General features: G+C 38.4%; 1 pseudogene; it reads right to left on the bottom strand.

The window, feature by feature from the left end:
- Nucleotides 1–454: 454 nt before the first annotated feature.
- On the bottom strand, nt 455–14169 carry LOC101282505 (ferritin light chain-like; annotated as a pseudogene).
- Nucleotides 14170–14797: the final 628 nt, after the last annotated feature.

The raw sequence follows: 14797 nt of genomic DNA, 5'->3' as shown, positions 1-14797 counted from the left end.
CTTTCATGTTTCAGGGCACAGCAGGTGAGAGAGTGGATTTGTTAAGCTGGGTGGGTTTATCCTTCTTTTATGCGTTCATTCAATTTTATGTTCATTTACTTATTGTACACACATGGCAATAGAAGCTGCTAAAGCAATCATTGCTATTCTGCAAAACAACAAGGCACAGAAGCAGATGTCTTATTTCTGAGATTTCTCCCCCCAGGATTATTATGATTAAAGATCCTTTCCCCCACTCCCTGGAGAGGACAAGGGGCTGCTCGCTGGAGGAATGGCTCAAATATCCCCCCATTATGGTAATCCACCCCAGGGGCAAACCACACAAGAATATTATGAATTTATTTTATTTTTCTATCCTTGCAAAGGTAATACTCAGCTCATTAGAATATGAAAACTATACTGTCAAATTTCAGAATTACATGGATGAAGAAAATCACCAAAGTGGCATCATATCACGTGTGTTATAGTTGTATTTACTATATTGACTATATTAACTATGTTGTGTTAACAATATATTGTATAACTATATATTGAAAAGGCAAAATGCTGTAACTTATTTCAGAGAAAATAATTATGTTGGCAAACCCCAAACTGTACATTGTAGACAGGTCCTAGGAAAAGAAGATTTAATTCATAGTGGACAAGAGGTTAGCTTCTGTTTTCAGCCATGTGCTATTTCAAGAATTAAACGTCATGAATAATACAGGATATAAGAGGAATAGTCTAAAGACGGAAAAGCACATTTTGATTAGGAAAGAGAATTTATGGCTTAAGTCTTTTTTTTTTTAAGGAAAACTGCCTTATTACTATGAGATAAGAAAATTGTTTCCTTCTTTTCTTCCTTGCTTCTTTTTCTTTTTTTTAACCTTTTTAATTTTGGATATTTGACCTCTAAGCTGAGATGACTGAAAATGCCTCCTCTGGGCATCAACCTTTTTGAAAGACTTTTTCCCCCTCCCTAAGGGCTATTTGTCTCTTGGAGGCATTGCCTACATTACTCACCAAGAGGCAAGCATTTGTCCTTGCACTAAATGCTGACATCTCCTGATAAGAGGGAAGCTGCAAAGTAGAAGAATTGAAGGTCAATATGTTGAACTTATCCATGAAACAGAAACAGACTCACAGACATAGCACACAAACTTGTGGTTCCCGAGGGGAAGGGGGAGGTGGGGGAGTGATGGATTGGGAGTTTGGGATTAGCAGAGGTAACCTATTATATATATGATGGATAAACAACAAGGTCCTACTGTATAGTACAGGGAACTATATTCAATGTCCTGTAATTAACCATAATGGAAAAGAATATGAAAAATTATATATATGTATAACTGAATCACTTTGTTGTACAGCATAAACACAACATTGTATATCAACTATACTTCAGTAAAATAAATTTTTAAAAAAAGAAAAACATGTATATATACACATATATATATATATATATATATATATATTTCTTTTTTTCCTCTTTATTCTGTTTGTGTTTCAAATAGGCTTTTTTTTTTTTTCCTTCTGCAAAAAGCGTTATTGTTTCCATCTGGTCCAAGGCTTGGGAGAGGGCTCCAGGGCGGTTACAAAGCTGCCTAGTAGCTGCAGAGCAGGGCTTCAGGCAGAAGCTCTGATGCCAGAGGGGCTCCTCAGAGGCCGCTGGACTTCAGAGACTCCTGTTTGTGCTCGAGGGTGAGCCTTTCAAAGAGATACTCGCCCAGCACAGCCTGCGGACCAGCCAGCCTGCGGTCAGGTGGTCAGGTGGTCGCCCATCTTCTTGATGAGTTTCACCTGCTCCTCCAGGAAGCGGCTCTCCAGGAAGTCACAGAGGTGGGAGTCTGCGCGGACGGAACCCAGGGCGCGCAGATCTGATAGTGCCTGGTGCAGGCTCTTCTCCCTAAGAATGGCGGCTTCCACAGCGTCCTGGGTTTTACCCCACTCATCTTGAGAAGGCTTCCGCGCATCCTGGAAGAGGGCGCGGCCACAGCACTGGTTTTGCATTTTCAAGAGACGCTGGGCGCCCTCACACTTCTCCTCAGCCAGTTGGCGAAAAATGTGGCCCACACTGTCCAGAGTCCCATTGTTGCTGTCGAAATAGAAGCTCAGAGAGAGGTAAGTGTCCCCAGATGCATGTTGAACAGGCGGTGGACGGCGGCCTCCACCTCGATGGAATAATTCTGACAAACCTGGGAACTCGTGGTTGATCAGTGATAAGGAGCTAAGCTCAAAAAACAGTGTTGGCCTGTCCTGGAGGCTGGGGATAGCTGAGTGGCTGATTCCAAAGGTTGCGACAGGAAGAAAGGTTGGAGGGTGGTCGGGGGCTGGAGCAAGGAGCGTCCCTGGGTCTGTTCATTCCAAACACTGTTGAAGCAAAAGACAGAACTGCAGGACTGCCGAGCGCACTGCCTCAAATAGGCTTTGATATAAATGAACAAGAAGTCCAAGCGAGGACAAAACTTACCCTTCCCCCCACCAAAATAGCTGGCGATACTAGAATCTAGACCTGAGAAGGGATTCTTCCATTACTTTCTGAACATTCCAAGCCACTAGAGCAGTGGTTCTCAAAGTATGGTCACCTTGTAACCAAGCAGTACCCTATGGGGCCTTCCTAGGACAGACCCATCCCCCATATCCTCTGCTGTAGTTCCTCTCTGAAGTACTCAGATAATAGTATCTCAGGCATATTTCTTGAGTTTTCAGATGCTAAAAACCACCACCCAATGGAAGAAATTAACTCCTTGATGATCATGAGCATGTAGCTCCCAGACCTTCTGGCACCTAAGGATGGATAATGTTACCTGCCTTGTGGCCTCAACATAACCAATCAGAGGATTGTGCACGAGCTGATCACATTCCCTGGGACGTCCCTCCCTCACCTGGCCTTTAAAAATGCTTTACTGAAATCCTTTGGAGATTTCAGGGTGTTTTGGAACACGGGCCACCCCTCTCCTTGCTCGATCCTGCAATAAACCTTTCTCTGCTCCAGACTCCAACCTTTAGTTTTGTTTGGCCTCACTGTGCTTCAGACACACGAACCTGCATTCGGTAACAACCTGACCAGTTTTACCAGCGTCCCCTGATAATGTGTCAAATATTCAAGTTTTAGGGCCCTGTCCCAGCCCTATGGAATCAGCAACTCTGGTGGGGCTCAGTGATCTCTGTTATAACAGGCCCTCCAGATGATTTTTATTCACCTTAAAGTTTGAAAATATCTGCATTGTCAGCTGGCCAAAGCTTCCACCAGCAGGTGAAGGGGAGTGGTGCCTGGAAAAGATAGGGACCAGCCAAGGCAAGTACGGCAGCATTTGCCGTGGTAGTAATGGAGAATGCCTTTTCTCCACTGGTTGGCACAGACTAGGATCTGGGAGCAGTGGCAGGGTTATTTAGGGTGCTTTACATTTCAATGTAGAGGGACCGCTGTCCTGGTTTGCCAGGGACTTCCCCTGTGTGAGCACTTAAAATCTCATCCTGGCAAACCCCTTAGCCCTGGGTTTGAAAAACGTAGGGAATAACATGAAATTTAGGGGAAACATGATCTAGGTTTTGGGCAAGTCACAAGTGCTAATTAAAGCTAAGCAAGTATGGACAACATCTAGCGTTCTTTAGCCCTTTGCGGGGAGGTAAATCTGATTGGGTGGAAGGACTTATTGTTAAGAGATCTTTGTAGAAACATCCCCTTCTGCTTAGTCCGCTGGTTCTCAGTTCTGGCTAGACATTGGCATCGTCTGAGGAGATTTAAAATGATTTTATTGGTCTACGATGACCAACCGTCAGTGTGAGGGTTTTTAAAAAGTGCTTCAGATGATTCTAATGCACAACCAAATTTAGGTGCCACTGCTTAAGCTTTTGAACCGCTGCTGCATATTTTCACCTCATCTTCCTATGAGAATATCCAACTGTAGTTGAGGTTTGTTTTTTTTTTCTTTTTCTTTTTTTAACTGTCTTATTATAAGATTTACTGTCTTAAATAAGGTTGAATGTACAGAAAATCTTGCTAGTCCATCTGGTATAGCTGGATACTTAGAATAATATCATTAAGATATATACCATTTAAGTATTGTGACTGGCCTTATTTGAAATTAACATATGCATTGAATTAGTATGTTCTCTTTTGAAGTTGTTATGTTGGGGAGCTATACCTCTAATCTGCCATTGCTAAATATCTGGACACCTCTTGTTAGGAATTGCTTTTAGAAATCTTTAGGGATTAAAACCAAGATTGCTGTATTATTTGTACTGGAACCACAAAAACCTCACAGAGTTCCCCCGCTGTACCTTCTACCCCCATCTCTAACCCTTGGCAACTTGTAATCTGTTCTCCATCTCCACAGTTTTGTTATTTTAAGAATAATATGTAAACATAATCATGAATTACTTAATCTTCGGAGATCGGCTTTTCAAAATTTTTCCCTCGGCATCATTCTCTTGAAGTTCATTTCAATTTTTGCGTATATTAATAATTTGTTCCTTTTTGTTGCTCGGTAGTATTCTATCATAAGATTTTATCACAATTTGTTTCAACATTCATCCACTGAAAGACATTTGGGTAGTTGCCAGTTTTTGGCTATTATAAATAAAACTGCTATGAACATTTATGTGTAAGTTTCTGTGGGAACTTAATTAAGTTTTTGTTTCTTTTGGATAAATGCTCAAGAGTACAATTACTGCGTTGTAGGGTGAATCTACTTTTAGGATTAAAAGAGACTGTCAAGCTGTTGATCAGAGTGGCTAAACCATTTTATTTTCCCACCAGTGATGTGATATAATTTTTCTATGTACTCGCCAGCATTTGATGTTGTCCCTATACTTTAATTTTAGTTACTCTCTGACATCTCATTATGGTCTTAGTTTGCATTTCCCTAATGGCTAATGATGCTGAGCATCTTTTCACGTGCTCCTTTGCCATGTGTATATTCTCTTCCATGAAATGTCTGTTCCTGTCTTCTGCCTATTTTCTAGTTGGATTTTTTTAAGTTGTTTGGAGAGTTCTTTGTATATTATAGATACAAGTCATTTGTCTCATATGGGATTTTCAAATATGTTTTCCTACTGTGTAATTTGAGTTTTCATCCACTTAAAAGGATCTTCTATGAAGCATTTTTTGTTTGCTTGTTTTGTTTTGTTACGCGGGCCGCTCCGCGGCATGTGGGATCTTCCCGGAACTGGGCACGAACCCGTGTCCCCTGCATCGGCAGGCGGACTCTCAACCACTGCGCCACCAGGGAAGCCCTCTATGAAGCATTTTTAACTCATTTTGATGAGATCCAATTTATCAGTTTTTGCCTTTATTGATCATACTTTTGGTGTCAAGTCTAAGAATTATTCCCCTAGTTCTAGATGCCAAACATTTTCTCCTATTTTTTTTCTAAAAATGTCCTGCTTTTACATTTAAGATTATGATCCACTTTGATTTAATTTTTGTGTAAGGTGTGGAGGTTAAGGTTCATTTTTTGTTTGTTTTTGTCGAGGGATGTCCAACTGTTTCAGTACCATTTTTTGAAAAGTCTATTCTTCCTTGATAGCTTTTGCACTGCTGTCAAAAACACGTTATATGTATTTATGTCAGTCTATTTCTGGGTTCTCTATTCCATTCCATTGATCTATGTATCTACCCTCCATCATTACTGCAAAATCTTGAAATTGGGTAGATTAATTCCTCCCATTTTCATCTTCCTTTACAAGTTGTTTTAGCTCTTCTTCAGCCTCTTCTTACCATATAAATCTTAGAATAAGCTTGTCTATATCCACAAAAACCTTGAGGGCATTTTAAGAGTAATTGTGTTAAGCCTCTTAACTTGGGGAGAATTGACATCTTTATCATGTTGTGTTTTCTAATCCATGAACAAGGTATGTCTCCCTATTTGTTTGGGACTTAAAAATTTTTCTTCGTCAGCATTTTGTAATTTTCAGTATAGAGGTCCTATAAATGTCTTATTGGGCTTATATTTAAGTATTTATTTAGGTCAGTTGTAAATGTCATCACATATTTTTATTTAAGCTTCTACACATTTGTTATTAATATATAATTTGATAAAATTGTGGTGATCTTGTACTCTAAATCATTTACAAACTAATATTATTTCTCAAGCTTTTCGTGGATTCCTTGGTATTTTCTCCATTTAGATTATCATCTCGTCTTCAGATACAGACAGTTTTACTTTTCCTTATTCAGTATAATAGGATATATTACTATTCAACATTCAGTAGGATATGTTCCTTCCTATGCAACGTAGTAGGAATAGTCCTTTTATCTTTTAAATAAACTTTTTAAAAATTTAACTTTTAAATTTATGTATTTATTTATTTTTGCTTTATTTTCTTACTAGAACCTCCAGTAATATATTTAATAAAAGTGGTGAGAGCAGATATCGGTGCCTTGTTTCTGATCTTACAGAGAAAGCATCCAGTCTTTCACAGTTAAATATAATGTCGGTATAGGTTGTTTGTAGATCATCTTCATGAGTTTCATTATGTTCCTTTTCTATTCCTAGTTTGCTTGGAGTTTTTTTTCTTCTTTTTTTAAAATCATGAATGGGATTGGATTTTGTCAAATGCTTTCTCTGCATTAATGGATAGGATCACATGACTTTTCCCCCTTAATCTATTGGATATGGTGGATTACACTTTAATTTTCAAATATTTAACCAACTTTGCATAACTGGAATAAATCCCACTTGGTCATGGTATATTATTCTTTTCATATATTTCTGGATTTAATTTGCTAATATTTGGCTGAGGGTTTTTCAGCCAATTTCATAAAAAATATTGGTCTGTAGGTTTCTTCTTTCTATACTATCCCTGTCTGGTTTTGGCATCAAGGTAATACTGGCTTCATAAAATTAATTAGAAACTGTTCCCTCTCCTTCTATTTCTTATCAAATCATGTAAAATTGGTGTTAATTCTTTAAGTCTTGGGTAAAAGTGAAACATCTAAGCCTGAACATTTCTTTTGGGAGTTTTTAAATGAAAAACCAGTGTTTCTAATGGTTACAGGAAAATTGAGATTATCTATTTCATCTTGGCTGAGTTTTGGTAGTTTTGGGTGTAGAAACATTGGCCCATTTCATCTACATTTTTGAATTTATAGTGTAGACTTGTTCATAGTAGCTTGTCCCTCATTAACCTGCAGGATATGTCATGGTATCCCTGGTTGCATTTCTGATATCTGTGATTTGTGCCATCTCTCTGTTTATCTTTATCAGTCTTGCTAGATCTTTATTGGTTAGATTGTTTATTTCAAAGAAGCAGCCTTTTGTTTCATTGATTTCCCCCCCTATTTTCCTGTTTTCAGTTTCATGGATTTCTGTTTCATCTTTATTATTTCCTTCTTTCTGCTTGTTTAGTGTTTTTTCCTCTTCCTTTTTTACTATTTTAATATAGAAAATTAGATTATTGCTTTGAAATATTTTCTTTCCCAATTTAGTGCTATAAACTTCCCTTTCAGCATTGCTTTCCCTTTGTTCCACAAACTTTGATCTGTTATATCTCCATTTTCTTTTATTCTATGCATTTAAAAATTTTTCCTTGATGCTGTCTTTTTTACCCATGAGTTATTTGGAATTGTGATGTTTAGTTTTCATGTGATTGAAGATTTTCCTGCTGTCTTTCTCTTATTGATTTCTAGTCTGATTCCATTATGGCTAGAGAACATACTCTCTATGATTTTAATTCTTTTAAATCTGCTAATGTTTTCTTATCGCCCAGTATATGGTATATGAGTGAACGTTCCATGGACACTTGAATATGTATTCTGCTCTTACTGAGTGTGTTCTTTAAATGTCAGTTATATCCTGTTGATTGATGATGTTTTCAGTTCTTCCATATCCTTGCTGATTTTTCTCTCTGGTAGTTGTATAAATTGCTGTGTTGAAGTCTCAAATAATAATTGTGGATTTAAAACTTTCTCCTTTTACCTTTTTCAGTGTTTGCTTTATGTATTTTGAAGTTCTGTTGTTTGGTGCACACACATTTAGTATCACTAGGTCATCTAGGTGGATTATTCCTGTTATGTTTATGTAATGACCCTCTTTGCCCCTAATAATTTCCTTTGCTCTGAAGTCTACTTTATCTGATATTAATATAGCCATTCCTGCTTTTTCTGATTAATGTTCACATGATATATCATTTTCATCCTTTTACTTTGAACTACCTATATCATGATGTTTAAAGTAAGCTTCTTATAGACAGTATATAGTTGGATCATGCTTGCGAGTTTTTAATCTACTCTTCCAATCTCTGTCTTTGACTTGGTTATTTAGATCATTTACTGTTAATGTAATTACTACCATGTCAAAGATTTGGTCTACCATGTTATTTTTTGTTTTGTCTTTTACCTTAGTTTCTCAATCCTGTGTTTCCCTTATTTTTCCTTCTTGTGGGTTACTTAAACATTTTTTAATAAGTCCATTTTAATTTAATTCATTTATAATCATTTGTGTATACTGTTTGTATAGTTTTCTTAGTGTTTGCTTTTGGCATTACAGTATACATATGTAATTTATCATAGCCTACTGGAATCAGTGTTTTATTACTTCAAGTGAAGTTTCAAAATTTTACTTCCATTTAGGTCTCTTAATATTCCCCAGTTTTAAAGTATGATTTTCTGTAGTATTTCCTTTCTCTACATTGAGAACCCCATCAGATGGTGTCATCATTTTTGCTTTGACTGTCATATAGAATTTAAGAAACTCATGAGGCTAATGATAGTCTCTTATATTTACCCCATTTGTTTTCACCCATTCCATTGTTCCCCTTTTCTTTCTGAAGTTCCCAGTCTTCTGTTATTGTTTACGTTTTCATAACAGTAGGTGATATCTTGGATTTCCAGTGCAACTGGATATGAGTTTCAGGAAACACTGAGCCTGGCTCACTTAATGCTACTGAGTTGGAGGGTTTGTATATGTTGGGCCTGTTGGCACAGCAGATGCTAGCAGATTAGACTAACGTTGATGGGACTAGTGCCACAGGAGGATGGGTTCCCATTCAGGCTATGCTGCTGCTACAGTAGATCAAGTCCCCCTCTACCCCAAGTGTGGGGCAGTGACCTGCTGCTGTCACTGCTTTGTATTAGGCTCCTTTTGCCTCAGGTGTGTGGTGGGATCCCTTGGAAGCTGCTGCTGCTGTCAATCACAAGGTTAAATTCATTTCTGAAATACTTAAGTATAAATATATAGCCTGGCTCTTGTAGGACCTCTGTATTTTTTTTTATTGCTTTCATGCAAATTATCCCAAATTTAGTGACTCAAAGCAACGTAAATTTATTACCTTACAAGTCTGACATTGGTCTCAATTGAGTAAAGTAAAAGTGTTGGCAGGATCGACAGATGAATGGATAAAGATGTGGCACATATATACAATGGAATATTACTCAGCCATAAAAAGAAATGAAATTGAGTTATTTGTAGTGAGGTGGATTGACCTAGAGACTGTCATACAGAGTGAAGTAAGTCAGAAAGAGAAAAACAAATACCATATACTAACACATATATATGGAATCTAAAAAAAAAAAGAAAAAATGGTTATGAAGAACCTAGGGGCAGGGCAGGAATAAAGACGCAGCCATAGAGAGTGGACTTGAGGACACAGGGACGGGGAAGGGTAATCTGGGATGAAGTGAGAGAGTGGCATGGACATATATACACTACCAAATGTAAAATAGCTAGCTAGTGGGAAGAAGCCACAAAGCACAGGGAGATCAGCTCTGTGCTTTGTGTCCACCTAGATGTGTGGGATAGGGAAGGGAGGGTGGGAGGGAGATGCAAGAGGGAGGAGATATGGGGATATATGTATATGTATAGCTGATTCACTTTGTTATGAAGCAGAAACTAACACGCCATTGTAAAGCAATTATACTCCAATAAAGATGGTTAAAAAAGAAAAAAAAGTGTTGGCAGAGCTACATTCTTTTCTGGAGGCTCTTAGGGGTGTTTCTGTTCCCTGGACTTTATCCGCTTCCAGCGGTCACTTGTAGTTCTTGACTCAGAGTCCCCTTTCTCCACCCACAAAACCCAAAATGTTGCATCTCTCTGATTCTGCTTCTATTAGGACATCTCTCTCTTTCTCTTTCTACAGTTGGGAATGGTTTTCTGCTTTTAAGGACTCATGCAATTAGATTTGTTCCATGAGGTAATCCAGGATAACCTTTCTATCTCAAGGCCTATAACTTCAGTCATATCTGCAAAGTCCTCTTTACCATGTAAGGTAACATATTATTAGGTTCTAGGGATTAGGGTGAGAGCATTTTTAGGAGCCATTATGCTGCCTACCACACCCTTAACAAGTGACCTTGAGAAAATTACTGAGACTTTAAAGCCTTACTTTCCTCAAACATAAAATGGAAAGAAAGATAAGTAGTTAATATCATGAAAGTGAAACAGTATATATGAAATCAACTAATTCAAAAAATAAGATTTCTTCTTTTTCTTTATGATTTGCATGATTCTCAGAGTTCAGTTACTTGAAGAGTTCCTTTTTCATAAACAGAACTAAGGAATTTCAGGGTTCAGGTGCTGTAAGAGTGTCTGAATTATCTGAGTAACAATTAGCTAAGCACAGGTGTAAAGCATTTGATTTACTCCCTGGTGTCCTTTATCTTCTCATCCCACTAAATCCATATCCCTTGTCTAGCTCCAGCCAGTAGAGTCAGAGCTTGTTTTACTGTTTAACTAAAGTTCAATTTAAATTTTCTCTACATCTCCAGATTCTCAGCCCTGGTTGCATATTATAATCACCTGGGGAGATTTCAAGACCTACCTGATGCCAGAGTTTTACCTATCATGGATATTTGAGGAGGGACCTGGAATGAAATGCTCTAGCTTATGGTTTTGGGAGCCAAATCATAGTCTACACTGAGCCAAATCATTTGTGAGATCAGCTCTAAAAAGGAATTTATCTGTGGTGACTAATGCTCTTCCTTTGTCAGTATGCTTGTCTCTCTTTGGGGGAAGAAAAGAAGGGGAAAAAAACCCCAGCGGTTGGGCTCCCTGAATTATAACCTGATGCCGTGGAATTAGTGTTGGCTCAGAGCTCACATCTTCGGATACCCATTCTCTTTCCTGCTTCCTTGCAGGAGCTTATATCCTTGGGCAGTTTTTCATCCACCACCCTCTTTTTCTTCTAATCTTAGCAAGTAAAGTCTCTCCTTAATGAAACAGCATTTCATGAGACTTACTGGGAGCATAGGTCTGTTCCAGACCTATCCTATGTTAGCTAAAGCAGATATAAGTGATGTATTTTTGGCATTCATCCTTGTGGGTTGGAGAGAGAAGACAGAATTTTATCCTTTAGGTGTCATCTGACTGGGCAAATGGGCTCATTCCCTCTACTGCCTACCATGTAAAATACTGAGGGTGTTACCTCTAGAAGGTATCTTCTAGGTATCAAAATAGCTCAGATAAGTCATATTTCTCAGTAAAAGGTGAGAAAACTATGGCTTAGGTGGTGAATTTTCCATGTCAATTTGTCTGGGCCACCATGCCCAGTTATTTGGTCAAATATTATTCTGGATATTTCTGTGATGGTGTTTTTGTGTTTTTTAAAATTTTTATGTTTTATTTATTTATAATTTTTGGCTGCATTGGGTCTTCGTTGCTGCACGTGGGCTTTCTCTATTTGCAGCAAGCGGGGGCTACTCTTTGTTGTGGTGCGTGGGCTTCTCATTGCGGTGGCTTCTCTTGTTGCAGAGCATGGGTGCTAGGTGCACGGGCTCAGTAGCTGTGGTGCATGGGCTTAGTTGCTCCACGGCATGTGAGATCTTCCCAGACCAGGGCTCAAACCCGTGTCCCCTGCATGGGCAGGCGGATTCTTAACCACTGTGTCACCAGGGTAGTACCTGTGATGGTGTTTTTGGATGAAATTCATAATTAAATTGGTGGTGGACTTTGAGTAAAGCAGATTATCCTCCACAATATGCATGGGCCTCATCCAATCAGGTGAAGCTCTTAATAAAACAAAGACTGACCTCCCTGTCGCAAAAAGGAATTCTGCCAGAAGACTTACAGAAATTGAACTGCAACTCTTCCGAGAGTCTCTACACAGCCTAACCTGCAGATTTTGAATTTACCAAGCCTCTATTATTGTGTGAACCAATTGTTTAAAATCTCTCTCTCTCTTTCTCTATATAGATATGGATATAGATCTAGGTATCAATATCGATATCTAGATCTATATCTGTCAGTATATATGGGCACATTGTATACACATGCTGTTGGTTCTGTTTTTCTGGAGAACCTTGACTAATACAGTGGCCCATATAAATAAAAGGACGAACCCAAGTTCACCCAGGTAGAAAGTAGTACAATGAGAACTGGAACTTAAGGCCTCATGACTCATTCAGCTGTGAACACTGACCCAGAACTGGCGTCCGCACACTCTGGCCCACTGATCAGATCTCGCTTGACTCCTGGTTTTGTACATAACGTTTTGTTTGAACCCAGCCGCATTCATTCATTAACGTATTGTGCATGGCTGTTTCTGTGCTACAGCAGCAGATGGGCAGTTGCAATGGAGACGTATGGTACAGAAAATCCAAAATATTTACTATCTGACCCTTTACAAAAAAGATCTGCTGACCCCTGCTCTACGATGCCATCTGATTTCTGATAGCACCGAGGAGAATAATTCATGCACATTGGGATAGATTGTTAATCTCATGTCCTCCTTAGGTCAAATATCTCTTAAATGCTCAACCTTGCAATAGCCAGCTTGGGGAGCACTGTCTGAGGATGCAGAAGTATTTCTTGCCAGGTCTTTCCAATCCACACTGCTCCCTGACTATGTTTCTTAAAACCTATTTTTTTTGTAAATTTTTATTGGAGTATAGTTGATTTACAGTGTTGTGTTAGTTTCAGGTGTACAGCAAAGTGAATCAGTTATACATATACACATATCCACTTTTTTTTTTTTCTTTTTTCAGTACCCAGGCCTCTCACTGTTGTAGCCTCTCCCGTTGTGGAGCACAGGCTCCAGACGCGCAGGCTCAGCGGCCATGGCTCACGGGCCCAGCCGCTCCGCGGCATGTGGGATCTTCGCAGACAGGGGCACGAACCCGTGTCCCCTGCATCAGCATGCAGACTCTCAACCACTGTGCCACCAGGGAAGCCCCAATTTTATTTTATTTTTTAGAGTCTTTTCCAAATAGCCCATTACAGAGTACTGAGTGGAGTTCCCTGTGCTAATAAGAAGAGCAGGTTCTTACTAGTTATCTATTTTATGTATAGTAGTGTGTATATTTCAGTCCCAATCTCCCAATTTAGCCTCCCCGCCACAATCCCCTGGTAGCCCTAAGTTTGTTTTCTACATCCGTGCCTCTACTTCTAAAACCTGTCTATTTTAACCAACTACCACTCATTGCTTACTGTCTCTGGCTTCATGTACTTGATAATAAATCTACTTCTTGTCCTATCCTGGATGACATGTTCCAAGGACTGAGATAATATCTTATTCTACATAATTTGTCCTTGATATTGTCTATCTTGGGGTCTTCATCTATGTCCCAAAGAAGACAGTCACTCTGTCTTCTAGTACTACTATTAATACCACATTTTATGGCATGAATTTGACCCAATGCACTGCACTATCCCTTTAGAAGCTGTACGCAACCTGTCACTGGGTTTTAGCACAGGGGTAGAACTCAGACTAGTGATCATATATAAACAAATCTACTTGACCAGAAACTTTTTGTCTCACCATTTATTACACAAGTAACTTCTGTCTTTGCATCTATGATGTAAATATTTTTAATTTCCTAAATTATCTGAAAAATTATTTAGAGCTTCCGTTTCAGTAGGCATTGGAATTGCTGTTGTTATGACTGTTTCATTATTTTATTTCCAAATGTTAAATTAGGCTTCAAGCTTTGGCCAAGAGTAGACAGAAAAGGGTTTCAAAGAAATGAAGAGTGCGAAAGACTTCTGATGCAAGGGAGGCTTAATAAAGATTTGATTTTGAATCAATAATTTATAATAAAGGTTTGAGTTTGAATCAATAATTTATGTCATTGCAAAATAGCTCCCTGGTAAAATTCCATTCTTTGGTAATCATTAAGTACAGAAATTAACAATCAAAATATGCAGTGATCTTCTTCATTTTCTAAAAACAAACCTATATCTAGATGAGAGGAGAATTCATCTCATAACTCAGGCTCTGGACTTACGACTCCAAGTTCTGTCTTCTTTCAACCATACCTGCTAAGTTTCTGTCTAACTTCTTGAGCATGAGGTAATGGCGTCAGCTTTCATCCCCTTCCTCAGTATATAGCTTGGTGAGTATGAGTAAGGGATCTAAAACTTGAGAACCTGGGTTCAAATCTTGACTCAAAATTTACTTGTTGAGTACTCTTGAGCATGTTATCTGTTTTTGCCTCAGTTTTCTCATCTATAAAATAGAGATAACATTACTTCTCTCAGGGAGTTGCTATGAGGGTGAAAGAGAAAATTCATACAATGCAAGAATTTATCAGTTCTTGGAACACAATAAGTACCGAAAAATAATGTTAGCCATTATCAAGGCCCCCTCATTTTATGGATAATATAGATTAGTTTATATAGGTCTAATATTTACATATACATAAACATTTTGTACCTATGTGTGTGTATACGTTCTTCTTAGAAATTGAGCAGTCAACATTCACATCTAAAAATCTGTGCTCTGTGAAATGTAGAGCTCCTGTGTACAGACACAGTGCTATAGTTATCTATTGCTACATAATAAAGAAGTCCAAACTTAGTGGTGAAATAGACAAAAATTTTAATATGTGCCCAGATTTTGTGGGTCAGCAATTCAAACTACACAGAGGAGATGGCTTGTCTCT

The sequence above is a fragment of the Orcinus orca genome, chromosome 3 (genome assembly GCF_937001465.1).
Source record: "Orcinus orca chromosome 3, mOrcOrc1.1, whole genome shotgun sequence".
Lineage (NCBI taxonomy): Eukaryota > Metazoa > Chordata > Mammalia > Artiodactyla > Delphinidae > Orcinus > Orcinus orca.
The sequence above is the reverse complement of the archived record's forward strand: the minus strand, read 5'-3'. Positions and strand labels throughout refer to the sequence as shown.